The sequence below is a fragment of the Sapajus apella genome, unplaced genomic scaffold, assembly GCF_009761245.1.
Source record: "Sapajus apella isolate SASKATOON/1434 unplaced genomic scaffold, GSC_monkey_1.0 scaffold11, whole genome shotgun sequence".
Lineage (NCBI taxonomy): Eukaryota > Metazoa > Chordata > Mammalia > Primates > Cebidae > Sapajus > Sapajus apella.
This window is the reverse complement of record NW_022436951.1, coordinates 35,480,795-35,506,992: the sequence shown is the minus strand read 5'-3', so window position 1 is coordinate 35,506,992 and position 26,198 is coordinate 35,480,795. Positions and strand designations below refer to the sequence as shown.

Here is a 26,198-nt window from a genome sequence, read left to right as displayed (position 1 = left end):
TTATATGCTCAAAAGTGTCTCCATTTTTTTTTTTTAAATATTTTATTGCATTTTAGGTTTTGGGGTACATGTGAAGAACATGCAGGATTGTTGCATAGGTACATACATGGCAATGTGGTTTGCTGCCTTCCTCCCCATCACCTATATCTGGCATTTCTCCCCATGTTATCCCTTCCCAACTTCCCACCCCCCGCTGTCCCTCCCCTAGTTCCCCACAACAAACCTCAGTGTGTGCTGCTCCCCTCCCTGTGTCCATATGTTCTCACTGTTCAACACCCGCCTATGAGTGAGAACATGCGGGATTTGATTTTCTGTTCTTGTGTTAGTTTACTGAGAATGATGGTTTCCAGGTTCATCCATGTCCCTGCAAAGGACACGAACTCATCGTTTTTGATGGCTGCATAGTATTCCATGGTGTATATATGCCACGTTTTCCCTGTCCAGTCTATCATTAATGGGCATTCGGGTTGGGTTTCCTAAAAAATACGATGATTTCAGTGTGCCTTAACTTTCCCTCCTTTGATTTCCTAATTATTCTTCCCTTCATATTCCTTTTTATTTTTGTTAGTATTTTCTTACTCTAATTTTAAAAATGCTTTAAAGTTAATTTGGTCAGCCAACTTATTTCATCAATGTCTGTGCTTCTCATTGTTTTTTGAATACCATTAGTTCATCCTACATTTATTTTTATGCTTTTAAAATACATACTTTTATAGTTGTAAATCATTATGTAGAAATGGCCAATGGGGTGGTGGTAACCTTTCTTATTTTTGTAATTTGAAAATGTCTTCACTTTCCTCACTTTAGAATGATAGCTTCTTACCTGATATTACTTTTCACTGAGTTCTATGAAGGTATTATTGTCTTTTGGCATCTATTGTCATCCATAGTCATTGGTGAAATATTAGCTTTCAAACTAATTGCGGGTTTCTTTGTAGATAATCAGTATTTTCAGTCTGGTAACTTTCATGACTTTTAAATACAAGTGATGTTTTATATTTGCATAATGGTGTGTGGAGCGATTCTGTATGCCTTTTTCATATTTTATGCTTTTTATGTCTGTGTCCTACATTATAAACACATTTCAAAATCAGTTCCTAATTCTGTAATTTTTAAAAATATGTTGTCTGTTTATACTTTTTACAGCATATTTTCTAATTCAAAACCTTTTTTATGTCCAGAATTTTTAATTTAAACTTTAATTTAAATTTTTAATTTAATTTTTAATTTTAATTTAAATTTTTAAACTTTAATTTAAATTTTAAATCACATTTTTAATTTAATTTAATTTAAACTCATTGATGAGTTTAAATTAGCTATTATTCTTTGTTTTAGTCTCAGAATGTGTCTTTTTTTTCATGAAATGCCATGTTTAGTTTTAATCTCTGAGTATCAAAAATCTCCATATATTTAAGCTACTTTTTACATTTAAAAATTATTATTTTTTCACTGGGGGTCTCTTTATTAGGGGACGCTCTGAGCATGGATGTTTCTCAGCTTTGATTTGTGGGCTCACTTTGAGATTCATTCCCTCTTTTTCCGCTGGTTTCACCACCTTTCTCCCCTCCTAAACTGCCCAACTGTCTAGTCATGTGGCGGTAGCCTTCACCTTGTTTCCCCAGAACGCATTGCCAGGACCAAGCTTTATCCTGTTGCTCCCATGGTCATACTTGGGATATCTCCAATGTTGTCACAGAGCAGTCTGGAGCTGCCCAGGCTCAGATTCTACCTGCAGGCCGGGGTCAGCTTCCCATTGCCTTCTTAGCTAAGTGGCTTATATCAGCAACAGCACATTTGTTCTTACTTTCATCCTTCCCTCATGGGAAGTGGGGTCTCATCCAAATGAGTTCGAGCTGAGAGTTTGGCTGTGGTCCCTCCTAGTTGCTTCTGTCTGTCTTTAGAGCCAGAACACAGCAGATGTGAGGTCAGCCTCAGTTTCTCCTTTGTATTTTTTTTTTCCATTTTCTGGCCACAGATGCTTGTCTCACTTTTGCACTGTGACATCCTGCTAATTTTCTCAACTACATTTTCTCTGCCATTCCTACGGGTTTGGTGGTGATGGTGGCAATGAAAGAGGGAGGAGAGATGTGAAGTGTGAACTTATCACACCATCCAGGCTACCAGCTCATTTCTTCCCTTTCCAAAAGAGTTCCAATGTAAATTGAAGCACTGTTTTAAGGGTCTTAGATTTCAAGGGAGATAAATCAAAATTAACGAAAGAGTACAGCATCATCATGTAATCCTAAATTCCTGGTTTTCAAATAGTGTTTTGAAGGCAGTAGATTTTTTTTATGATCCCTAAAAGGATGAAGGGAAGTCTATAGGGAGAAATGTGGGTGCAATATTCTTAGAAATTCATGGGTCTGGCTTACTTACCAAGGCACCAAATGGCTTCAGGGGAATTTACACTCTGATTAGTGTAAGACTTTGAAAGATAAATCTGTAACGGCTGCAGAGAAGCAGCAAAATTCATGGCTGGCCATCTGGCTTGCTTTTATTAACCTATTTGTTCCAACTGTGCTTATTGGCTTCTGCAAATTGGAAAGATGAAGATGAACTAGCTACAAGAAATTTTTAAAGGACTTCTGAGATTTATCTCCTTCTTTTTCGGAAATAATCTGAGAATGACTGAACTATTGTGTAAGGTGGTTATTCATTTAACGGACATTGTGTACCAGCCACTCTCTTGAATGCCTTGCAGGGAACACCGAGGAGGGCTTGACCCTTGTGTCCAAGGGCCCTGTGGAGATTGCTCTTGTTCTGATGCTCATTATGTCCCACGTTTGCTTATTTGTTTTCAAATTCTTAACCGTATGTTAGAAATTTTGTAAGAGCTCGACAAAAATCTTGTACAGGCCATATATAGGGTTTTGTTTTTAATCCCTCCCTCCCTTCTTTCTTTGTTAGATACAAGATGTAGTCCTATTTATGGTTTCTTCTGTAATACAAACATTTAGGAAAGAGGCTGCCTATCTGAAGACAGGATCCTTACGTCTAAGGGACCAGAAGGAGGGCATCATGGTCAGTTTGGCATGCTGGTCCTGAGCTCTGAATTAAGTAGGCTGGCAAGATGCTACTTTGGAAGAAGAAACCAACTAGTTGTAGCAAGAAGGAGAGAAAGAAGTGAAAGAAAGGAAGGAAGGAAAAGAGACAAAATGGACTAAATCTGCCACTGTGATCGCATAGTTTTAAAATTATGCCCTTAATCAGTCCTTTGAGAGCTGATATTTGACCTCAAGGAATACCGGTGACCACCCATATGCCCCTCTTAGCTGCAATTGCAGGATTGGGTGTCCCACAGGCAAAGAGCAGGGTGAATGAAAGGAGGTGGTCAGCATGGGTCTCACCAACTTCACAAGGGATGTGGGGACAGGTGCCAAGGGCCAGGGCTAGGGGAGCAGCCTGAAGGTCCAAGGGCCGCGGAGACAGAATGTGTTTGGGGAGCCCGGACATTGGAAGTTCAGTCACTCATTCTTAAGGGGTTTTCATTTCTTTGGGAAATGGGTGGTTTGGGATCTCCCTTTTAGCTGTGCTTCCTGCTTTCATTGTTAATCTCGTATTTACTGGTGTGACCTAGGAGGAGTGCAGTGGCATCGCCAGGCTTTATCTCCAGGGCACTGCAAGCCAGGTTTGCGTTCCTCTCAGGATTTTTTCAGCTGTTCTCCCCCCAGCCCCACCAACAACAAGTTTCTTGAGAAGATGGACAAAGATAGAAAAAAGGTCAGAGAGTGACAGAGAGAAGTCATTAATTCAAGAGGCATTTAATTTGGCCTTAACCATCTGCTGGGGACATAATGGTGGAGAAGACATGAGATTCAAGGAAGGCGGGATGGGTAAACAAAGAAACCAGCACATAAGCAAAGGAGTCGCAGATGGGGACGCGTGGTGTGCAGGATGTGGGAGGTGAGTGTTGCCCTTGTCCCCACCGCCTCCAATGCTGTGCTGTGTTTATGTCCCAAGGGTTATGAATTTGTGTAATAAAAATAGTGACTGCCGTCTATTTCACTGGTAATATGCACCCAGTCCTGCACATGCATCTGCTCATTTACTCCTCACCATAATCTTATAAAGCAGGTGACATCATTATCCCCACCAGGAAACTGAAACGTTAGCTAACCTGCTCAAGGTCACGTAGCTAATGAAGAACTGAGCAAGAATGCATATACAAGCTTGTCTCTGCAGTCTGTGTTCCATGCAGAGATGAACTGCAAAACTGTGGCTCCCCAAAACAGGGCATGCAGGTTTTTTGGGATGCTGTGGTCCCAGTCAAGGTAGCTGTATCTGCACTTGAGGACTCCAAGGCACTGCTGGAAGGACTGACCGCCCCTCTGTCAGTTGCTGAGATCAAAGGGAATAGTATCAGTCTTCTTCTCTGGTCCCCTTGCTTAATATTTTCTATATGCTTGTGTGTTATATTGTCATTTTTGCCAGCCATGTTCTTGTTATGATGCTGGGCTAAGAGTAATTACAAGGAACAGCTCATAGTCCCTGAATCTGTAGAATGGCTGCTCCTGTGTGTCTGTGCCTGCTGTGCTGGGCAGTAGGTCAGGGGAACTCAGGGATCACCCACTCTGCTCGGAATATGGACAGCTGAGGGAAGAGTATTGACTATTATTTTCGGCATAGATCTCCACACGTATGTACACGCTCTGGTGTGTGTATGTGTTTACTAAGTTTGAATCTGCTGCCGGCCTCAAATAACCCCTTTCTTGACTGTAATGAGGCCATATTTTGTTTTCTCTGTGAATAAATGAGATCCAAAATTAACCAACATCTGCAGAGCTTGAGCTGACACGATGCTGCCTCCTCCTCCCTTGTCTTTTCCAGAACAAAAACAGTTTGCCATTTTACTCTGTTCGTTCTACTTTTTGAAATATCCATAAAAATGCCTTTTCCTAGAGAGCGAGTTTTATGCTTTGTGATATATTTTCCTTAAAAATTTTAATGATTTTTGAGACGAGTGATTGAATTCAATCCAACTTAACGAGGGCACTGCTCGGTGCCAGGCTTGGAGCACGGAGTCAGCAGATGCTGTCCTGGCCACCCCCAGGCTGCAGGCTCCCGGGCCCTGCCTCTGTCCTGGGCTTCCAGACCAGGCGGTCCCCATGCTCCCATCTCTAGTCAAGCCATCGACAAATCCCATAACCTCTCTGGCTTTCAGGTTTGCCCTCCATAAAATCAGAGGGTGGGACAGGGTGACCCATCTACAAAATCCTGAGATTCTGGATTTGTTTGTAAACCTTGTGTTTAATTATTTGTGAAATAGATAAGGTTTTACACACCCTTTAGTTCAATAGGCCTATGGTGCTTTCACAGGTGTATAACTATAGAGGAACTGTTTGGAACATTTCAAAGCAGAGTGAAATCCTTTTACAAAATATGCATATACAATATATGAATGTAACAAAAGCCAGGGACAAACTGTCACTTTTTGCAGCAACGAGCTCATGAATTTACTTTCCTAGGTATTTTGACTATTGGGTCAGAAAAATATAAATGATAGGTCAGCCAGTTTTGATGAGTTTACAGATAGTGTTGTTTTATATAGATATATTTACATGTTGATTGTATTTAGGAGTGGAGTGTTTTATGATTAGGTCAAATTCAGGTGTCAAGTTCCTTTATTATCTTATAAAACAAAATCCCATTAATCTACCAGAAGGTACAGGCTTTTTCTTGGTACTAAATCTGAGGAAGAATTTACATTATGATTGAAAATAATAAAAACTATTTAAAAAGTGAGTTATGCTTTGAGAAAACTCAAGATATGGAGTAAAATAATATTAAATGGATATAAAAAGACATGAAAATTAGCATTTCCTCAATATTTCAAATGAATCTTTTCTAAAGTCCTGAAAATTTGCTTTAAAGATCTTATCTATTAAACTTCACAAGAAATAAATGCATTTTGTGACAAAAGGTAGACTTTAAATTTTATAAAGTTGTACTAAGTCAAGGTAGTCTTCTGCCATCTGTATATCAAATTAGAAAAAGTTTATATACAACATCTCTATTGCCTCACGAATCTTACAAAATCATGTTAAGGATTTGTGACCTGAGTTAACCAGACTATTTCCTGTGCGTATGAATATAATGTAGGTCTTGCATACATTTTCTCCAGCTTGCCTGATCATCAAGACAAACTGGAAGAACTCATCCCAGACCCAATGATTCGGAATCTGCAGGGGAGGACCCAGCAGGAAGCCCAGTGGATCTGATCATCGAAACAGTTCAGGAACACAGTTTAAGGATGTTCTCAAGGAGCTGTAGATGGGCAATAGCATGGCCAACTCACTACCTGGCTTAGTTCCAATTGCAGTTGAATCAATTTAACTAATGTTGATCAAAGGGATGGTAATAAAAATGTTTAGGACAATCAGGAGCAAACTGAATCCAGAAGTTTCAAATGACTTCTTCAAATGGTTCCTTCCAATCCTGACTAGAAACACCTGCCTGATACTATGAAAGATAAAATATACAACAATGGCACAAGTTGTGACATTAGTGTTGGATGCCATTAATGAGGATCTCTAAGCACTGTGGAAAATATGTTGCACATAGAATCTCTAATCCCCCCCAAGAACCTTATCTATCCAATGAAATTGAAGCTGTGATTGTTTGAACAACTTTTGTGCAATGATATACCGAGTATAAAGGGAACGATGGGATAAGAACTTTTCTCAGGATAATTGCAATATCTACAATGCCTTATTATCTCTGACACAGGAATATAAATACCCCCAGTAATATCTGACATTGCTTTATAATTTGCAGAGGAATTTCACAAACATAATCTCATTGAATATCTAGCCAGAAGTGTTTTCACCATTCTACAAAGACTTCACAGCCATTCTACCACCCACGGACACTTCATTAGCATTGTTACCTCATCTGGAATGCTCCCCTCCTTTATTTATCTACATTGCTCTCATTTTCTCTAAGGTCTTGTGAAGTCCTGCCTCCTTCATTGAGCCTTCCTTACCCAGCTCCATCACAGTGTCATGGAGAAGTTATGTGCAGTTTAACACATAATTTTACTGTGGTCTGTGCTGTGTATTTTGCTCTGATGGTTTTGATCCTTTATTTCCTATGATGTGACCATCCCAGTGTCCCCAGTGCTATTGTCTGTGTCCTTTGCAGCTGGCGAATTTTGGCAGGTACTCACCTGTCACTTGATCAGTGATCACCAATGACAGTCTACAAAAATGGAGCTTCCCCACCTTCGTGCTGGGATGCACTTTTAGATTCCCTCAGTCCATGGATCTGCTGGATCCCAGGCCCGTCAGCTTTTGCTGTTAGCAGTTCCAACATTTATGTCAATGATCTGAACAGTATAATTTCCTCTGGCTACCATGAAACTTTAAAAAATGTTTAAGAGGCTGGGAAGCATGGTAGCAGCCAAATGACAAGATGTATTTCTGACCTTTATTGAAATAAGCCATAGTTAGATAGAGAAATTCATATGGTGGTTAGGATGATGATAAATATATTTTAAAGAACTAGTCTTTTGTAAAAGTGCAAATTGTGAATGGCTGTTGAAGAGGGTGATATGAATAGCAAAACTAGAATATTCCAGAATAAGCCAGACTAATCCTAGAAGTGCCTCGTGGCTACGTGTTCTATTAATGTAACATTAATTTCTAAGGAAACTTTGTAAAGATACTGTTATCTAAGCATATTCTCAATATTGACCATGGATTTAGAAGAAAAGTTTTATTTTATTAAATGTTATGCAAATGTCTAGAAAGGAAAACATGGTGTACACACAAAGGAAGTGTTCAAAAGCGAGGGGTGTTGATCTTTGGCAGTTTTCCCACTACATTTGTCCCTGGGAGCTGTATCCCAGGACTTAGGAATCAACTTGGCTCAGAGAGCACTGGTGCCAGGGGCAGGGCCAAGTCAATGGCTGGGAGAACAGGCTGGCAGTTAGGTTCAGAGTCATCCTGTTTGTGTGCTAGGCACTAAGTGCTTTAATGTATGAAATCTTCGTTCTTGCAACAACCCCAGCAGACACATATTAGCCCAATCCTGATTTTCATAGGGAAATGGTGCCAGGATTGAACAGATTCCAAAACCAAGTTCTATAATCCCAGTGTAGAATAAGTCAAATCCAAATAACCTGCCCTAGACAAAGCATTCCTGTGTTCATGAACTCAGCTTTGAGTGTGGGAACTCACGGCTCTTGAGGTGAGAGGAAGGAGAGCTAACAGCAATGCCTCCATTTTTGTTAATGAATCTGGTTGGTGTCTTTTCAGTGGCCTCTTTCTCATATCTGGACCAAGTTTGGATTTACCCAAAGTCCAGTATTTAAAGTATAAATTCAATCATTTCCAGGAAAAATTCTAAACTGGTTTAATACCTCATATTTTATGCATCTCTAATTTCTCAAACTCCTTTTCTCAAATAAGACGGTCATCCTGGGGCATGTGTGGAAGAATGGACAATGACCCCTCTTAGAAGCTTCCCCTTGGAAAATCAGTGTAGGCTCAAGTAAGCAAATCTATCAAGCTGCCTGGTATTGAAAATGACAAGTATTTGTGATACTCAGTGGGGACTGTGGAGGGGAGGGGTACCATCTTACAAGGAATGGACTTCCACAAGGAAGCTGGTGCTATCTCTTCTGCATCTGCAGGGACTGTCTGGGATTGGTGGAAGTTCATATACATGGACAAATTGGTGTCTTGCAGCTTTTGAAGGATTCTGAATCTGTTGTCATTTATGCAAAATGATTAATTTGGAGGTAGCCCTAGGCAGCCATACTTGGATGCTCTCCAGTAAGGATGATATGGAGATTAGAGATGTCCACACACTCTTTGCTACTCTTCCCTTTAAGAGGCGGAATACATTGTTACTCCTCTTGAATCTCAGCTGATCTCATGGCTTTCTTGGCCAACAGAATGCAGTGGAAGTGATGTCTTGGGACAGCTAAAGCTAGGTGACAAGAGATTATGTGGCTTCCATGTCCATTCCCCTAGGGTGTTCACCATCAACACCTTCCCTTTTGGGAGACTCCCTTTTGGAAGGTAGTCCTCATGACTTAAGAAAGCTCAAGAAATCCAATGTAGAGACTTAATTGGAATGGAACTGAGTTTTCTGTCACCTGATGAGCACCTTGACATCCAGCACTGCTGAGCCCTTGGATGACAGCAGCTCAGCCAGCAACTTATTGCACTGTGTGGGAGACTGCTAGTGAGGACCTCCGAGCTGAATGCTTTCTGGATTTGTCCCTTCTGGACACTGTAGTCCTGCCCCTGTTCCCAGGGGACCTTGGTCTTTTACTGCTGGCTGCATTGAGCTGATGGTCTGCAGGCCTCTGTGTCCAGGTATTTCTCAGCTGCTTTCCCTGTCACTGCAGCCTACTGGCCACTCTTCCTGTCATAATGGCCCCCGCTGCTGACAGTTTATTTAGACTCTGAATTGCTGTTTCCTCTCACCATGGAAATTATTCTAGGTTGACCAGATGGCACCTTTCCTCACCATCTTTACCCTCCCACTCAGCTCCTCCTAGCTGAATGAGAGCCCATCAGTCCTTTCTGCATTGGGAGGGTGGCCAGTCCACCTCCTGGGAGCTGTGGGTGAATCTCTGTTCTTAAGTATCAGGCTGCAGTTTGTGCTGAATGTTGGCAGTAGGTCCCTGGCAATATTTAGTATTGAGTATTGTCACCTTGGTGACCCACATTACCTCATGGCTACTAATCAATTCCATTACTCTCTCTGCAGCCCAAACAGAGGATGACCTTGTTGAAAGATCACTATTCTGTGCTTTAAGGCCACATTGTCAGAACTCATTTAATTGTTGGGAGGCATTTGTTGTCAGGGAGCCTTTGGAGCCGTGTAATCATGACCCAGACAATTGAATAGTGGTATCCAGAGAACAGAGCAGGAATGTGTCTACACAATATTGCTTCATGGCCTTTGCTCCAAGTCTCAGGACATCCTGGTCTGCTGAGTCATTGCCCACTGGACACAGCCTAGTGAATTTTTGAGATAGTTTCTACAATAATAGCTTGACTTTCTTGGGCCCCTCCAGTAAGCCAACTGATATCTCTTGTTTTTAGTGTTTCCTTTGCTCCTTTTTCTCTGCCAAAAGGAAGCGGTCTCTCACATTGGGTCACCCTGGAAACTAATGAAATAACGTTTGTGGATGTGAAAAAGTTTTCACAAAATGTAAATGCTTTCAGATTTTAAGTTTTTTAATATCATATCAGTAGGGGGTCTCCCAAATTCTCTGCATCAACTGTGACTGAGAAGAGCCAACATATACACTGTCTGGACTGATGAAGGCCAGAAATTTGAATTTACCAAATTCTGTTCCCATGTTCTGAGAGACAGAAGTGTCTCATGGCATTATTACCTACGGAGGAGGAGAAGGCAGCTCTGGCCCATAAGCTCTCAGGGACCTGTGCTATTCAGCTCTCTCTTCTCCTCTGGAATGGGGACAATGGCTGCTTGATTCTGGCTTAGGGCTGGGAGTAGAGGTTGTTTTCCATAGGCCCTCGCAGACTGTTTTTAATTATGGCTCCTGGAGCTTCCTTTTTGATGAGGGCAGAGGGGAGACTGGATTAAGCATGACTAAGTGACTTTGCCTGCCAGGTGTGTTAAGATCCACCAGGACTCCTGGCCCCCACCCTGGCCATCTGGACATCCTCCAGGAAGCAGGTTGTCCCCTTTCTAGGTTACTAATGAGGCTACACACTGAGAAATTGCTGCTGATTTGCCATATTGGACAGAGCATGATTTTCCAAATTGCTTCATCCAGTTTTACAATGCCAAGGAAGGGGAAACTTAAGTACATTAACAATCCACTCAAAGAATCGCTCCCTCAGTGTGCCTGACTGCTGCTGTCACAAAGAAGGAAGCTGACTTAACTCTAAATTTTAAGTGAGCAGTGTTAATTCATTTCATGAAAGATTTCAGACAAGAATGAGGTTCCAGAGGAGTATCCTGTTCAGTTTTCAGAAGCCTTATTTTTGGATTATAACTTGCTTTAAAGAATTTAATCCAGTGTACACATATGATATTTATGGAAGCCCACATTGTACCATAAGACATCTATGATGATGTCCTTGTATCTAGGAAGTTCCCAGGTTGCAGAGACAGGACATTGGGAGAACGGGTGAGAATGACAGGCAACCTTGTGAGGTAGTAAAGTGGTTCATCTGTATAGATTTGCTAAACTTTCTTCTCTTTGAGATTTATTTCCCTCACAGAGCCCACAATGAACAAGACCAAATATTCACAGGACTCATGGATCTAGGTGAAGATTTCCCTCTAAGTGGGAAAATGTGAGATCCTTCTGATGTAGAAATAATAGGATAAGGAACTCAGAGGGCAAATTGCATGCAAGGTCCCTCATCCATCTGTTCTTCTCCCCATGCCTCCTGCCCTCTCTCACCACTCTGGTATTTCTCCCCTCCTGGAGTTTATAATAAAGTTATATTTTATATTTATTTCAAAAATAAAGAAAGAGTTTTTTCAAGAAATGCATCTTGTTTGAAATTAACTCTAGGAAGTAGCGGATTTGCATATTCCAAAGGCAGCGAGTAGATTAGATTACAAAATGTATTTCTCTGGAAGTCATCCTTTGGTTAGTGCAATAGCTCCTATTTCTAGAGTTAATGCTGTTTAAACATTGAATTGTTTTATCTCAGGTAATCAACTGGACAGTCTTGTCTTCAGTGGTGGCAACTGAGTCGTGCACCTTGAATCCCACAGCTTACTCCAGTATCCCACCTGGAGTGTATGTGTAACGAACCTGATTGTGGCCAGTATTCAGGGAAACTATCCAAAGGTGTAATTTCTTTGTTTTAGAATACATTTACGATCAACATGATTGCATCCCCAGGTAATCCTAAGGTATCTTTTGGTGTTAAAACAAATAGACATTTGAACTTAGAGGAAATCAGGATGGAAACTCCAAGTGTTTTGAAATACTGAGAGGCAAAGAACTTAAAAATATCCCTAGCATTAAACTAGAAGTGTCAGCACTGTAGGAAATAAGCAGTGTGCTATCAGCTCTTCTGCACATAGAAGATTAGAGCAAAGTTCATAACCCTATAAGTTCTTTGAAAAAAAATGCAGCGTTTAGAGACCAAAATTACTAAATACCATGAAAAGCAATTTTTTGACACCCACTGAGATTGAAATGAAGGTCAGCAAAACTCTCCAGATAATTGCGTAAGGTCATTGAAGTCTTAGCAAAAGCTGGGTCCCTGAGTTAGCAGGGAGGGCAGCCTACAGTGGAGCTCATTGTCACTGTAAAGACGTGTGAACATGAAAATTAGTCATTGATAGAAAAAAGTTATTGCTTCAGGTGGCCTAATCGTGTTTCCACCTTTAGTGATCTAATGCACTTGGAGGCCCAGGGAACAGGGGACTGCTAAGTGAATGGACTTTAATCAGACCTTCTTCTACCTGGGACCCACCCAGGCACATGTGCATTGGCCTGGTGTCCCCACCCAGTGCCCTGTTTGTCAGCAGAAATGGCAGATTATGCCCTGACTGTCTGGGTATTGGAGACAACAAAAATGCTCTGAACATATTGCCCCATCATCTTTCACCTTTGAAATCCCCCAGGAAGAAGACAGCATTAAATCACTAAATTAGGCTGAATTTTAAAAAAACCACTCATTCTTTTTTTTTTTTTTTTTGAGACGGAGTTTTGCTCTTATTACCTAGGCTGCAGTGCAATGGCGTGATCTCAGCTTACCACAACCTCCGCTTCCTGGATTCAGGCAAGTCTCCTGCCTCAGCCTCCTGAGTAGCTGGGATTACAGGCATGCGCCACCATGCCCATCTAATTTTTTCTATTTTTAGTAGAGAAGGGGTTTCAAGCCATGTTGACCAGGATGGTCTCGATCTCTTGACCTCGTGATCCACCCGCCTCAGCCTCCCAAAGTGCTGGGATTACAGGTGTGAGCCACCGTGTCTGGCTAAAAACCACTCATTCTTAGTTTCTATTTTTTTTTTTGAGACGGAGTTTCGCTCGTTACCCAGACTGGAGTGCAATAGCGCGATCTCGGCTCACCGCAACCTCTGCCTCCTGGGTTCAGGCAATTCTCCTGCCTCAGCCTCCTGAGTAGCTGGGATTACAGGCACACGCCACCATGCCCAGCTAATTTTTTGTATTTTTAGTAGAGACGGGGTTTCACCATGTTGACCAGGATGGTCTCGATCTCTTGACCTCGTGATCCACCTGCCTCGGCCTCCCAAAGTGCTGGGATTACAGGCTTGAGCCACCGCGCCCGGCCCAAAACCACTCATTCTTATCTAAACTACCCAGACTTAGATAGCTGGACAACCCACATGCAAGCAGAGCTGTGCTGCACCAGGACTGTCTCCCAGAAAAATGAGACATGCATCTTTTGAGGGGCAAAAAATAAAAACAGAGCAAAATAAAACCCCTACCTTCATTTAGGGTTTTAGAATACACTTATTCTTCATAGATTGTACTGAGTAGAAAAATAGTCCATTCAGAGGTCTGCCATTTTACAGTGTTCTGCTTGAGTTAATAGATTAAAAGACATTAATTGAATATATGTGGCTTTTATTTAAAAAGATAAAACTAACTTTTCAACTTCAATTTTGAACCTGGTGGCAAATAATTCCTAGCTTACACTAAAAAAGTGGAAGTCCCTTGTGCAGGTTGCAGTCATGACCCGGGGAGCTGAGGACGGTAGAGATTCGGACCCCATCACAGCACTTGTGTTTTTGATGTCTTTGCTTACTTAGCTATTGAACTTTCTGCTACACTGATATGTCAGCAGAGCTTGCTCCCAGGACTCACGAAACCTCTTTGCATTGAAAACAGTCTTTCTCAGCATTTCCTGGACAGTCAAGCACGAGGTTACTTCTCTGGGTGTCAATATCTTGTTGTTCCTATTGTCCTTCATCTTCTCATGAACCCTGACCTTTGTCCTTAATCTTCTCATGCACCCTGACTTTTATCTCAGAATTGCTGGACCCGCTAGGTTGCTGGACCAAGTGCCAGCTACTAAGCTACTGACTCAGCTTTCAGCCCACCCCTCTGTTCCGGAAGCCATGTTAGTCCTTTGCTGCTGGGTCAACACAGGCTTCGCCATGTGGGGTGCCAGAGACAGACTGGAGACAGAAGGGGAAGATGCAACTCATCCTCTCTTTGGATTTCTTGTCTTTGCTCTTTGACCCAGGACATTTCTTTGACCTACCATACAAAGACTAGAATCTGGTTGGTGGTTTTCTTTTAATACGTGTTGAAGGAACCGTATCACACCCTTCGCAGAGACAGCAGTGCCAGCCAGCAGGTACCCTCATGTGAGGTCTCAGGCTCAGCACCACAAGTCCCTTCCTCTAAGCTTTCAAGTTTTAATGATTTTCCTGTTTTCTCTCAGCCCTAGTGGTGATAGCTGTACTAGTTTAGTGCTCCTATGGGACACCTTAGTGTTCTCTATCTGTCTTTTTAGTTATCTAGTTAACAGTTCTTTCCACCTTGCTAATGGTTCTTGATACTAAATTCTTTGTTACATTAACTGGTATGATTCCTGGGCCCTGAGTAATATAGATGACATCACTAATGATGTTAAGTAAAATTCCTACATCAGCAATTTCATTGGCAATGCAAATGTCATCTAAAGATTTTTTTAAAGGTGCCTGAAATTGTATTTCTAATTTCTTACAAAAAGAACCAGAATATAGGCTTTAAACCACCAAAGTTGTTCATGACACATAATTACGTCAATCAAAACTCATGGTGACAAGTGGCACAAAATGTAACTTAAGCAAAAAGTGGGAAATATTGGCTTATTGACTGAATGACATAGCAAAAACTGGGCCCTCGAGTTATCAAGGGAGGACAGCTTAGAGCTGGAGCACATTGTCCTTGTAAAGACATTTGACTATGAAAATTAGTCACTGACAGAAAAAGCTATTGCTTTAGATGGTCTAATAATATTGCCACCTTTACTGACCTAATGTATTTGAAGGCCCTGGAGGTCAGGGGATAAGGCCTGCCTTCAAGTAGAGCTGGGACAAAGCTCTCAATGTCCATCACAGTATCTAAGCCTTGTTTTCTCCATGGCCTCTCTTGCTTTTCTCTCTTCTGTCTCCATTCTCAGGTAGGCTCTTCCTTGTGAGGTCAAGATGGCTCCCAGTAGCTCCCAGGTTATTTTTATTTTCTCAGCAATCCCAGTGGAAAGATAGAATTTCTGCTTTCAACATTCACAGAAAAAGCTCTGGGGTGATTTCAGTGACTCTGGGTGTGTGGTATCCATCCCTGGAGGTTGGAGCACACTACATTCTTATTGTCTAGGGTCATATGACCACATCTGCAGGGAAACAGAGAATCTGTTTCACCCAAAACAAATGGACTAGAATATAGTCGTGATTTTCCCAAGGAGAATCTAAGTGCTGTGACCATAAGGCAGGGAAATGAATGCTGAGCTGCAAAACCCACAGATGCCCTCACAGTAGAGGCTCAGAAGGAAGGAGAGAGAAGTGAGAGGGCTGTTGTGGGGCCCTGTTTAGAGTATCCACTTCTGGAATGTGGCTGGTTGGCAGTATCCAGATGCCATTCTTTAGACCCCTCTCTACTCATTTGGGCCACTTCCGGCCACTAACTAAGCAAGGCAGAATACTACATTTGGGCCATTTCTGCCTGATGCAAGATTCCTCTGTTGGGTCATATGAGTTCAGCCATGTTGCCTGGGCCTGGCTCTTTCAGCACTGCCCCATGGTCTGAGGCTCTTTCTACCCAATCCTTCCTACTCTGTCTCCTTAACAGGTGCCAGGGCTGCTTTGCGATCTGGAGCTCTCTTCACTCCTCCTAATCTCTCCCTGTTATCCTTCATGGCATCTCCCTGAATGATCCCTTGCCTGTAGAATTATTTCTTGGTGTCTGCTTCTCAGAGGACCTGAACCAATACAGCATACATGAATCTTTTATAGCTCTGTCCTCCAAATGGCTGTAAATTGGGTGTGCTCTTTGATTTTGGTTGATGGTTTGGGGGAGGTGTTTAATCTCTCTACTGGTAATGATGTCTGATGAAAGAAGAAAAAGACTGCTGCTCAAACCATACATCTTGAGGAAAGAAGCTGGTCCTGAACAGTGCCCCAGCTACGTTCAGATGTTCAAGCTTCCCACCCATGGTGCAGGCCACAGACAGGCGGATACCTTTATTTCATTCTATGAACTGTAACAAGAGAAAGTGTTCATTGAATGGATTTGGTCATTAACAGATTGGAGGCAGCCACAAACTTTGCGAGTTCACTTGCTAAGTCACAGAAAGATTTGAGCTTGCCTGAGCCTTTGTTAGGGCCAGGCTCTGTAGGGAAATGTTTAATGCTCTCCCATTTAATGGAAGGTATACATTGGTGGTAACATCTTTGGGGCTGTTCAAGAAGTCAGATGCCACAAGCATTCCTGACCTGACTCTTACTGGCAGGTGCAATGATTCCCGGATCTTTGTTATTTTCTGGTTATTGTTACCCAGTTAGCCAAAATGTGTTTTTATGAAACTTCATGATAAATACTATATTCCTTAGTGGTAGCATTATTCTTCGAAAAAAATACATTAATCAAGGTGTTAGGCAGCAAGCTGGAATCTGATCGATAAAGTAAACCTTGAGGAGCTGTTCTGTGGGTCGCAGTCCTGTTTTTCCCTGTTGGTGAAATTTTAGCTTTCTGCTTAGGGATATTTTATCTTAGCACCATCTGATGAGGCTAAATTCATTAGGAAACTCAGTGGAAGAAGGTGGAGAGATGAATTTCCAACCATTCGAATGGGAAAACCCACACTCTAGGCTGGAAAAAGGCTTTCCTAATGAACAAGGAGAGCATTTTTCTGCAGTGGCCATGAGGCTGTGCTACTGGAAACCCCCAGGGCACTTGTGAGTGAAAAATAGAGCATCAGTAATTTGGTGACAATTCAGAAAACAAGACTTTCCCTCTGTCCAAGATAATGACTGCATTTCTGCTCAAAACTCCTAAGCATCACTCAATGCTGCATTTCGTTTTCACTGGACCCCAGTAGATAGTAGACAAAAGTATTTTGTAACAAATCTAGTATGACTTGTCCTTTGTGTTTACAAACATTGGCAAAATTCTATTAGAGTGAGACAATATTCTTTGTGTTTCTTAAGTCCAAGGCTCAAATTTACATAAAAGGTGAGGTGATTGACAATCAGCACATTTTAACTAAAATCAGCTTTAATTTTGCCATGATTTCACATTGTTTCCTTATGTATGGAAAGCATAATCCTGGAAATTAGATTTTCAGTATAAAGAAGGACATCTCTCTCATTGCTGTATTATAGTTGCCTTAAAAAATTCCTCATTTTTCCAGTGAGAGAAAGATAATTTTTCACATTGTTTAATCCTGGATTCACTTAACTTTGTCTCTTTTTCCCACCAGTATAACTTCCAGCTTTCTGATGAGCAGAAGTTTTATAATGTATGATGAGTATAACTAACCTAGAATTAATTTCATGCACAAAAATACTTGAGTCGTGTGATATTCTGAAGGTCTTTCTACCATCATTTGTAGATAAATTGATGATTTTTAACAGGGTTTTCAAGTATTTACTTTTACTATTATTCTCATAAACGCACTCATATAATGGTTTCTGATTTTGTGTTTAAAAAATTATGGTCTGGGAGCCAGTTGGCAAGATGGCCGAATAGGAACAGCTCTAGCCTGCAGCTCCCAGAGAGACCAATGCAGAAGGCAGGTGATTTCTGCATTTCCAACTGAGGTACCCTGTTCATCTCATTGAGATTGGTTAGGCAGTGGGTGCAGCCTATGGAGGGAGAGCAGAAGCAGGGTGGGGCATCACCTCACCCAGAAAGTGCAAGGAGCAAGGAAGCCTCTCTTTCCCAGACAAAGGAAGCCTTGAGGGACTGTACCATCCAGCCCAGTTACTATGCTTTTCCTATGGTTTTTGCAATCTGCTGACTAGGAGATTCCCCAGGGAGCCTACACCACCAGGGCCCTGGGCCCCTTTGGGGTGGTGTTTGGGTGGGCACCGAGCTAGCTGCAGGAGTTTTTTTTTCCACACCCCAGTGGTTCCTGGAACCCAGTGAGACAGAACCATTCCCTCCCCTAGAAAGGGAGCTGAGTGGTCTTGCTCAGCAGGTCCCACTCCCAGCAAGCTAAGAACCACTGGCTTGAAATCCTCGCTGCTGGCACAGCAGTCTAAAGTCGACTGGGATCGAGCTTGGTGTGGGGAGGGGTATTCGCCTTCACTGAGGCTTGAGTAGGCAGTTTTCCCCTGATGACTCTAAAAAGACCTGGAAGTTTGGATTGGGCAGAACTCAACACGGCACAGCAAAGTGGCTGTGGCCAGACTGTCTCTCTAGATCCCTCTTCACTGAGCAGGGCATCTCTGAAAGAAAGCCAGCAGCCCCAGTCAGGGGCTTATAGATATAACTTCCATCTCACCGGGACAGCACCTGGGAGAAAAGGCAGCTATGGGTGCAACTTCAGCAGACTTAAACATTCCTGCCTGCTGTCTCTGAAGGAGCAGTAGATCCTGAATAGGAAGGTTCTACCAGCACAGTGCTCAAGCTCTGCTAAGGGACAGACTGCCACCACAAGTGGGTCTTTGACTCCCATGCCTCATAACTGGCAGAGACCTCCCAACAGGTTGACAGACACCTCATAGAGAAGAGCTCTGGCTGGCAACAGGCCAATGCCCCTCTTGGATGAAGCTTCCAGAGGAAGGAATAGCAATCATTGCTGTTCTGCAGACTTCGATGGTGACATCTAGGCAAATGGGGTCTGGAGTGGACCTCCAGCAAACTGCAGCAGACATGCAGAAGAGGGGACTGACTGTTAGAAGAAAAAATAACCAACAGAACAAAATAACATCAACATGAACAAAAAGAACTCCCACACAGAAACCTCATCCAGAGGTCTTCAGACTCAAAGATCGAAGGTAGATAAATCCATGAAGGTGAGGAAAATCCAGCATAAAAAAGCTGAAAATTCCAAAAACCAAAGTGCTTTTTCTCCTCCAAATGATTGCAACTCCCTTCCAGCAAAGGTACAAAACTGAATACAGAATAAGTTTGATGAATTGACAGAAGGAGGCTTCAGAAGATGAGTAATAACAAATTCTTTTGAGCTAAAGCAGCATGTTCTAATCCTTTAATTCAAGGAAGCTAAGAACTCTGACAAAAGTTTACAGGAAGTGCTAACTAGAATAACCAGTTTAGAGAAGAACATAAATGATCTGATGGAGCTAAAAAACACAGCATGAGAACTTTGTGAAGCATACATAAGCATCAATAGCTGAATTGATCAAGTGGAAGAAAGAATATCATAGACTGATAATCAACATACTGAAAGAAGGTGTGAAGACAAGATTAGAGAAAAAAGACTAAAAAGGAATGAACAAAGCATTCAAGAAATATGGAACTATGTGGAAAGACCAATTCTGTGATTGACTGGGGTCTCTGAAAGTGATGGGGAAAATGGAACCAAGTTGGAAAACACACTTCACGACATTATCCAGGAGGACTTCCCCAACCTAGCAAGATAGGCCAGCATTCAAATTCAGGAAATACAGAGAACATCGCTAAGATACTCCTTGAGAAGAGCAACCGCAAGATATAATTGTCAGACCCTCCAAAGTTGAAACAAAGGAGAAAAATGTTAAGGGCAGCCAGAGAAAAAGGTCAGGTTACCTACAAAGGGAAGTTCTTCAAACTGACAGCAGATTTTTGTGCAGAATCGATACAAGCCAGAAGAGAGTGGGGGTCAATATTCAACCTTCTTTAAAAAAAGAATTTTCAACCTAAAATTTAATATCTAGCCAGAATAAGTTTCATAAGTGAAGGAGAAATAAAATTCTTTACAGGCAAGCAAATGCTGAGAGACTTTGTTACCACCAGGTGTGCCTTACAAGAGCTCCTGAAGGAAGCGCTAAATATGGAAAGAAAAAACCGGTACCAGCCACTGCAAAAACACACTGAAATATAAAAACCAATGGCACAATGAAGAAACTGCATTAACAAATGTGCAAAATAACCAGCTAGCATTATGATGACAGGATCAAATTCACGCATAATATTAACCTTAAATGTAAATGGGCCAAATGCCCCAATTAAAAGATGCCAACTGGCAAATTAAATACAGAGTCAAAACCCATCAGTGTGTTGTATTCAGGAGACCCATCTCACGTGCAAAGACACACATAGGCTCAAAGTAAAGATATAGAGGAAGATTTACCAAGCAAACGGATAGCAAAAACAGCAGAGATTGCAATTCTAGTCTCTGATAAAATAGACTTTAAACCAATGAAGACCAAAAAAGACAAAGTAGGGTATTACATAATGGTAAAAGGATCAATGCAACAAGAAGAGCTAACTATCCTAAATATATATGCACTAATACAGGAGCAGCCAGATTCATACAGCAAGTGCTTAGAGACCTACAAAAAGACTTAGATTCACATAGAATAATACTGGGAGAATTTAACACCCCATTGTCAATATTAGACAGATCAATGAGACAGAAAATTAAGAAGAATATTCAGGACTTGAACTTAACTCTAGACCAAGTCGACCTAATAGACATCCACAAAACTCTCGACCCTAAATCAACAGAATATACATTCTGCTTGGTACCACATAGCACTTATGTTAAAACTGACCACATAATTGGAAGCAAGCCACTCCTCAGCAAATACAAAAGAAAGGAAATCATAACAAACACCCTCTCAGACCACAGTGCCATGAAATTACAACTCAGGATTAAGAAACTCACTCAAAACCACAAAACTATAAGGAAACTGAACAACCTGCTCCTGAATGACTGCTGGGTAAATTACAAAATTAAGGCAGAAATAACAACGTTTTTTTGAAAGCAATGAGAACACAGACAAAACGTACTAGCATCTCTGGCACACAGCTGAAACAGTGTTTAGAGAGAAATTTATAGCACTAAATGCCCACATCAAAATGCAGAAAAGATCTAAAATCGACACCCTAACATTACAGTTAAAAGACTAGAGAAGCAAGAGCAAACAAATACAAAAGCTAGCAGAAGACAAGAAAAAAAACTAAGATCGAAGCAGAACTGAAAGAGATAGATGCATGAAAAACCCTTCCAAAAAATCAGTGAATCCAGGTGCTTTTTTTTTTTTTTTTTTTTTTTTTTTTTTTTTTAAGATTAACAAAGTAGATAGACTCCTAGGCATACTAATAAAGAAGAAAAGAGAAAAGAATCAAAAGATACAATAAAAAAGGATAAAGGGGACATCACCACTGATCCCACAGAAATACAAACTACTATTACAGAATACGATAAGCACCTCTATGCAAATAAACTAGAAAATTTAGAAGAAATGGATAAATTCCTGTACACAAACTCCCAAGACTAAACCAGGAAGAAGCCAAATCCCTTAGTAGACCAATAACAAGTTCTGAAATTGTGGCAGTAATTAATACCTTACCAACAAAAAAAAAGCTGAAGACCAGACAGATTCACAGCTGAATTCTACCAGAGGTACAAAGAGTACAAAGAGGAGCTAGTACTATTCCTTCTGAAACTATTCTGAACAGTAGAAAAAGAGGCAATTCTCCCTAACTCATTTTATGAGGCCAGTACCATCCTGATACAAAAACCTGACAGAGACACAATAGCAAAACAAGTTTCAGGCCAATATCACAGATGGACATCGATATGAAATTCCTCAATAAAATACTGGCAAAATGAATCCAGCAGCACATTGAAAGCCTTATCCAGAATGATCAAGTCAGCTTTATCCCTGGGTTGCAAGGCTGGTTCAACATATGCAAATCAATCAACATAATCCATAACATAAACAGAACCAATAACAAAAATCATGATTATCTCAATAGATGAGTTTTATCTTTGATAAAACTCAAAATCCCTTCATGCTAGAAACTCTCAATATACTGTTATGGATGGAATGTATCCCAAAATAATAAGAGCTATTTATGACAAACCCATAGCCTACATTATACTGAATGGGCAAAAGCTGGAAGCATTTCTTTTGGAAACCAGCACAAGACAAAAATTCCATATCTCATCATTCCTATTCAACATAGTATCTGGCCACAGCAATCAGGCAAGTAAAAGAAATAAAGGGCATTCAAACAGGGAAAGAGAAAGTAAAACTGTCTCTGAAGATGACATGATTGTATATTTAGAAAACCCCATCATCTCAGCCCAAAAACTCCTTAAGCTGATAAGCAACTTTAGCAAAGTCTCAGGATATAAAATCAATGTGCAAAAATCACAAGCGTTCCTATATACCAATAATAGACAGAGAGCCAAATCATGAGTGAACTCCCATTCACAACTTCTACAAAGAGAATAAAATGCCTAGAAATACAACTTACAAGGGAAGGGAAGGACCTCTTTAAGGCGAACTAGAAACCACTGCTCAAGGAAACAAGAGACAAAACAAACAAATGGAAAAGCATTCCATGCTTGTGGATACAAAGAATCAATATCATGAAAATGGCCATACTGCCCAAAGTAATTTACAAATTCAATGTTATTCCCATCAAGGTACCACTGACTTTCTTCATTGAACTAGGAAAAAAATAAATTTCATATGGAACCAAAAAAGAGCTTGCATTGCTAAGACAATTTTAAGCAAAAAGAACAAAGTTGGAGACATCATACCACCTGACTTCAAACTATGCTACAAGGCTACAGTAACCAAAACAGCATGGTACTGGTACCAAAAGAGATATATAGACCAATGGAACAGAACAGAAGCCTCAGAAGTAATATCACACAAGTACAATTGTCTGATCTTTGACAAACTTGACAAAAATAAGCAATGGGGAAAGGATTCCCTATATAATAAGCGGTGCTCAGAAAACTAGCTAGTTATATGCAGAAAACAGAAACTGGACCCCTTCCTTACACCTTATACAAAAATTAACCCAAGATGGATTGAAGACTTAAACTTAAAACTATAAAAACCCTAGAAGAAAACCTGGGCAATACCATTCAGCACATAGGCATGGGCAAAGACTTCATAACTAAAACATCAAAAGCAATTGCAACAAAAGCCAAAATGAACAAATGGGATCTAATTAAACTAAAGAGCTTCTGCACAGTAAAAGAAACTATCTTCAGAGTGAACAGGCAACCTACAGAATGGGAGAAAAGTTTTGCATTCTATTTATCTGACAAATGTCAAATACCCAGAATCTACAAGGAGCTTAAACAAATTTACAAGAAAAAAAAACCCATCAAAAAGTAGGTGAAGCATATGAACAGACACTTCTCAAAAGATGACATTTATGCATTCAACCAACATATGAAAAAAAGCTCATCAGGTCCTGGAAGATGGCCGACTAGGAACAGCTCAAGATTGCAGCTCCCAGTGATAGCGCAGAGGGTGAGTGGATGCTGCATTTCCAGATGGATTTTTATTGCCCACAGACCAGGAGACTCGCAGGTGGATGAGCCCCATGGGTCGCCAGCATGCTGTTTTGGCCAGTGCAGCTGTTTTGGCAGCGCGGCAGTTCTCTGTACAAAATACACTGGCCTGGGTGCCCTTTTAGCTGGCGATTGGAGCACGGGGATGGCAGAGTCACTGATTCATCTGATTTTAAAAGGGGCTGAAACAGGGAGCCAGGCCAGGAGATTCCCAGGCAAAAAAATCACCACGAATCTCAGCGCCACTGTTTGAGCCAGTGCAGTGAGACGCCGCATGGGAAATCACAAAGATCCCAGCACCTTTTCAACAGGTGACTGGAACACCTGGGAGAGAGTTGACTGTTCAACTAAAAAAAAAAGATTCTGAGTCAGGGAGCCAGGTGATCAGGCTCGGCTGGTCCCACCCACACAAAAAAAACCAAAAAAACAAAACAAACAAACAAAAACAACAGCAATTGGAAACACTCTGGGTTGAGAGTTTCACAGTAAGTACAGCTGAACCCAGGACGGTCCAGCTCTGTGGGGGAGGGGCGTCCGCCATTACTGAGTCACTCCACCACTACGGAGGTAGTCCGCCATTGCTGAGGCAGCCCGCCGTTGCTGAGGCAACCTGCCGTTACAGAGAGAGTCTGCCATTACAGAGGTGGGCCACGATTGCCAAGGCAGTTCTAACTACACCCATATAAACAGGACTGTAGGGAAAATCCCATGGCAGCTGGGTGGAGCCCACAGCAGCTCAGCAAAGCCTCTGTGGGCAGACAGTGACTAGGCTGCCTCCTTGCTGGCCAGGGCAGCCCTGGAAAAAAAAGGCATCAGCATAACAGAAACTCATAAATAAAGCCCTAACTTCCTGGGACAGACCACCTGGGGGAAAAAAAAAAAGGAGTTTATGAGTTCTGCTGCAGCAGGCCTAAATGTACCTGCCCAGCAGCTCTGAATGAACAACGCAGCTCACAGCTTAGCACTTGAGCTCCTATAAAGGACAGACTGTCTCCTCAAGCAGCTCCTTGACCACCCTAAATCCAAAGAGTCACCTCATAAAGGAGAGATCAGGCTGACATTTGGCAGGTATCCTTCTGGGACAAGGATAGCAGAAAAAGAAACTGGCAGCAACCCTTACTGTTCTGCAGCTGCTGCAGGTGATCCCCAGGCAAGTGGGTCCTGGAGTGGACCTCAGCAGTCCTACAGCAGAGGGGCCAGACTGTTAGAAGGAAAACTAAGAAACAGAAATAACTTCATCATCCACAAACTGGAATTTCACTCAGAGACCCAATCTGAAAATCAGCAACTACAAAGACAACAGGTGGATAAATCCACAAAGATGGGAAGAAACCAGCACAAAAAGGATGAAAACATGTGAAACCAGAACACCTCTCCTCCTACAAGGGATCACAACTCCTCACCAGCAAGGGAACAAGGCTGGATGGAGAATGAGTGTGATGAAATGGCAGAATCAGACTTCAGAAGGTGGGTAATAAGAAACTTCTGTGAGCTAAAGGAACATGTTCTAACAATGCAAAGAAACTAAGAACCTTGAAAAAAGATTTGATGAAATGCTAACAAGAATGGACAACTTATAGAGGAATATAAGTGAATTGATGGAGCTGAAAAACACAACACGAGAACTTCGCGAAGCATGCACAAGTTTCAACAGCCGAATTGACCAAGCAGAAGAAAAGATATCAGAGGTCGAAGATCAACTCAATGAAATAAAAGGAGAAGGCAAGATTATAGAAAGTAATGAACAAAGTCTCCAAGAAATGTGGGACTATGTGAAAAGACCGAATCTACGTTTGATAGGTGTACCTGAATGTGATGAAGAGAATGAATCCAAGCTGGAAAATTCTCTTCAGGGTATTATCCAGGAAAACTTCCCCAACCTAGCAAGGCAGGCCAATATTCAAGTCCAGGAAATACAGAGAACACCACCAAGATATTCGTCAAGAAGAGCAACCCCAAGGCACATAATCGTCAGATTCACCAGGGTTGAAATGAAGGAGAAAATACTAAGGGCAGCCAGAGAGAAAGGTCGGGTTACCCACAAAGGGAAGCCCATCAGACTCACAGCAGATCTCTCAGCAGAAACCCTACAAGCCAGAAGAGAGTGGGGGCCAATATTCAACATCCTTAAAGAAAAGAACTTTCAACCCAGAATCTCATATCCAGCCAAACTAAGCTTCATAAGTGAAGGAAAAAAGAAAATCCTTTGTGAACAAGCAAGTACTCAGAGATTTCATCACCACCAGCCTGCCTTACAAGAGCTCCTGAAAGAGGCTCTACACATAGAAAGGAACAACCAGTACCAGCAACTCCAAGAGCATCAACAAAATCAAGATTCTGCATCAACTAACAGGCAAAACAGCCAGCTAGCATCAAAATGGCAGTATCAAATTCACACATAACAATATAACCCTAAATGTAAATGGACTAAGTGCCCCAATCAAAAGACACAGACTGGCAAATTGGATAAAAAGCCAAAACCCATCAGTGTGCTGTATCCAGGAAACCCATCTCACATACAAGGATACACAAAAGCTCAAAATAAAGGGATGGAGGAAGACTTACCAAGCAAATGGAGAGAGAAAAAAAAAAAAAAAGCGGGAGTTGCAATTCTCGTCTCTGATAAAATAGACTTTAAAGCAACAAAGATCAAAAAGAGACGAAGAAGGACATTACCTAATGGCAAAAGGATCAATGCAACAAGAAGAGCTAACGATCCTAAATATATACACACCCAATACAGGAGCACCCAGATACATAAGGCAAGCTCTTAGTGACTTACAAAGAGACTTAGACTCC

At 41.5% G+C, this 26,198-nt stretch overlaps 1 long non-coding RNA gene across 1 annotated transcript; it reads left to right on the top strand.

Moving 5' to 3' along the window:
* The first annotated feature begins 10,299 nt into the window (after positions 1-10,299).
* On the top strand, positions 10,300-25,811 carry LOC116552396. Its single transcript, XR_004269365.1, has 3 exons — positions 10,300-10,310; positions 25,424-25,427; positions 25,716-25,811. It is a non-coding gene; the product is annotated as an uncharacterized LOC116552396 (long non-coding RNA).
* Positions 25,812-26,198: the final 387 nt, after the last annotated feature.